This window comes from Neovison vison, chromosome 7, assembly GCF_020171115.1.
Source record: "Neovison vison isolate M4711 chromosome 7, ASM_NN_V1, whole genome shotgun sequence".
NCBI classification, from domain to species: Eukaryota; Metazoa; Chordata; class Mammalia; order Carnivora; family Mustelidae; genus Neogale; species Neogale vison.
The window spans coordinates 29,010,350-29,014,134 of record NC_058097.1 but is presented as its reverse complement, the minus strand read 5'-3'; positions in this window follow the sequence as shown (position 1 = coordinate 29,014,134).

The window sequence follows — 3,785 nt, the reverse complement described above, 5'->3', positions numbered from 1 at the left end:
CAAATGCTTGGAACAGAGCGGTGCTACTTCTGCTCACATTTCATTGGCCGAAACAATCACGTGGCCAAGCTTGACTTCAACCCCAAGAGGCTGCACACACCCCCTATAGGGCAGAACACTTTATGGTACAGGGTCTTGTGCCCACTTCAGACATGTTCAGCCATACCCTATTGTGGCCACTGCTTGGACAAGCACGAGCAGGTTCACATGGCAGCCTCTACGACGTACCTCTTGCTTCTCTGATGTATTGGCCTGGGATGCCAGCAGCAACTGGCAGGCACCCACACATGTGCCCCCAGGAGCACAGAGGAATGAATACCTACGGGGCCTTTCTTGACCAAGGGGGAGGGAGTGGGCTGCTAAATGTTTCCTCTTCCGTTCTGGAGGAGGCAGCTCTGAGAGGCACAGTGTAGGTGTCTCAGAAGGTTCTAGAAGCATCTAGCTCTGGTAGCAACGGTCAACCCCAGAGGACGTCTTTGGGTGGCTTTCCTTCTTCCCCCTTTACTGCCTGTTCTTGCTCTCTGGACTCACTTGCCCTATAAACTCACTGCATGGATGGTTTTGCCTTAGGACCTGACACTGGGAGAAACCTAGCTGAGATGGAGAATAGATGAAGGGAGACACCATCTCTCACCATTGCTCATATTTAACAAGCTAGGAGATGCACCATAAAACCCCAATGCCACGACTTTCTCAAAAAATCACTTGTGACAGCACAGGGCCCAACTTCCAGCAGATCCTAATAGGTTGGGCTTGAATGGGGTAGTAGGTCCCTTGAGATGGGACCCAGGTTCTCTGTTGGACACATTTGCTCTCCAAATGGGGGAGTCTTCATGTTTTCATGAGGTCTGTCTGGCTCTAGCAGCCTTTTGGGGTTTTGAGCTCTATTATAGGGACTGTGAGTTGAGTTAGATTTATGAGTTCTTGGAAATCTTTTTTATTATACAGTGATCTTTCTCAATTATTATTATTATCATTGTTATTTTTGCTTTTTCTTTTCTTGTTAAGTTTCTCTTTCTCTTTTATTATAACAGGGTCAGTTCTAAGAAAAATATACACTGTCAGTGCTGGGAAGAGTGGGGGCCTGTGTGTGTCTTGTCTCCACTGTATTCCCAGTGCTTGCCCCGAGCACAGTGTACAGCAGGTGTAGACAGGCAAAGCACATTTACTCTATGAATGACAACTTGAATGATTGTAGCCTCCAGCCTCCAAGTTGACCCCCAGCGATCCCCAGCTCCTGTCCCCATGGAGACACCTCCCTTTGAGTGTGGGCTACACTTACTGGTTTACTTTTACCAAATAAAATACAGCAGAAGTGATGAGATGCCACTTCTGAGATTACAGCAGGTTATAAAAGGACTGTGGCTTCTGTCTCGGGCACTTTGTGACTCTCTTTCACACAGAAATAGCTCCCACGTTGTGGGAGGCCCATATGGCAAGGAACCGAGGTCTAACAGCAGCCTTGTGGGTGAGCACGGAAGCAGATTTTCTGGTCCTGGCTGATCACTCATCTGCAACCTCACGAGAACCGCTGGGCCACCAGCATGAGCTAAGCTGCACCTGGATTCCTGACTCACAACAACTGAAATAATAAATGTTTGTTGTTTGAATCTGGGAGTGGGCAGACCAGAGCCTGTGGGCCAGCCATCTGTTTTTGTAAATAAAGTTTTATTGGAACAGAGAAATGACCATTAGCATACATATTGTCTCTGGCTACTTTCCCGCTCCATCAGCAGGAGCTGTTCACTAGTGGCAATGGAGGTCATATGGCCCACGAGTCTAAGGTATCTACTCTCTGGCTCTTTAAGGAAAAGTTTGCTGATCCCTGTTTTAAACTGCTGTGTTTTAGGATAATTGTTACTTAGACATAGGTAACTACTACAAAGCCTTGCAGATCGAGAGCAGTGGGTTCTAAACAGGTTTGGATGTCTTGGGGGTAGGGCTTCTGATTTCAGTGTAGCTCATTTTATGAGGTATTAACTGAGCATCTACTGTGTGCCAGGCCCAGTGTCAATCATACTCCAGAATGCTATTTTCAGTCCTTTGTCTACTGTCCCTTCAGACACTCCCTCCGTCTCTGGCACCCTGTAGTTGTGCCAAATGTTTGTGGATTTAAGTTGGCTTTTAGAGATTAGACTTAGCAGTGCACTCTCTGACCACCATGGAAGGCTGTTGTCATTGGGGAAGTGAGCAGAAAGCAGGCAGGTATCCAGCTGGTCGGTATATGCATGGTTTGTTGGTGGTCAAAATATGGCAACATTCCTATTGCCTTACTCTTAAGTTCCTAGAGCTCTCCTGCTGCCCCAGCTCTCCAGTCTTCTCCCTGGTCCAATGACCCAGTGACCGAAGAGCTTAAGGCATGGCGCAGCAAGGACCGCCCCAGCTCCTGGGGCCCGCTCTGATTGGTCAGTTCCCATGTTACTCTAGGACCACCCCCGGACCTATTCCCACCAGCCGTTCCTCCACCTTGGTCTTGGAGCATGGAAGAGGAAAGCAAATTATTGCTCCTCTCCAGGGCCAGACCTCAGGCCTGGGCTGGAAGAGATGACCAGCAGTGCTGTCCATGATGAAATATGCAGGCATACATTGAATGTTTGCCCCTTTCCAGGACGGACCAGGGAGGGGAGGCCAAGAGGAGTAAGATGTGGGTCTTCGCTTTCAGAGGACAATCAAATTCTAACTTGGCAGGAGGGCTTACAGCAGGATCCTCTGGGTGGACTTCTGGCCCCACGTCTGACCTTGGGCTAGTGACTCGGTTCTCTGTGCCTCTCTTCTTCCTCCATTACAGGAAGACTTCCGACCTCATGGCATTTTCATGGGGATAAGATAACACGTGGAAAGTGCTGAGAACGATGCCTCGTACCTAGTGAGCACTCAGCAAATGTTTAAAAAAGAAATGATTAAATCCCCAGGGCCAAAGGAGTAAGCTCAGAGGGCATCATGACAATGGCAAGAGGGACGGACATCCAGTAAGTGTTTTTTGCACACAGACTAGGCGCCTGTGTGGACAGCACTGGTCTCACAGGCACGTGACCTCTGTGTGGTGCCCTGTGCTTAGAGGTACTCTGAGCTCTGCTGTTGAAATCTTGAAATTTTTAAAAAAGATTTTATTTGTTTATTTACGTGAGAGAAAGAGAGTGAAGGAGAGAGAGAGCAAGTTGGAGCAGAGTGAGAGGAACAACCAGACTCCATGCTCAGCATGGTGCCTGACTCGGGGCTCGATCTCATGACCTTGAGATCACAACCTGAGCCCAAACCAAGAGTTGGATGCATAATTGACTGAGCCACCCACCGTGGGCACCCCTGCAGTCTTAACGTTCTTAAGAAACTTTTGAACAGGCACTGAGCCCTGAAGATGGTATAATCTCTCTTGCACACAAAGGAGGACAAGGCACAGGTCCGTTCCTCAGGAGCCTTGAAGGTGTGCAAGGGAGGTGGATGGGTCCACCATAATTACATTTCAGAGTTGCATGTATTCTGGGGGAGCTTGGAGCCCATGCATGTGCTCTCGTGCATCGTGGTTGGTTGAAGCAGCCAAGAAGACCTACTTGAAACTGTACAGGAAAGACCAAGCCTTCCCTCCGCCACCATGGGAACCCGGAGAAGAGAACCAGCTGGGAAAACAGGTTCCATGATGCATCTGTTAAGGGAATGCTGCTTGGATTTATCTTCGGCGAGAGGAAGAAGGTCTGGAATTCTGAAATATTTTTGAAACCTTTGGAAAATCCCACTTTAATCACTGATGACAGTTTGACATTTTTCCAGCTGTTTCGAAGCAGGAGACA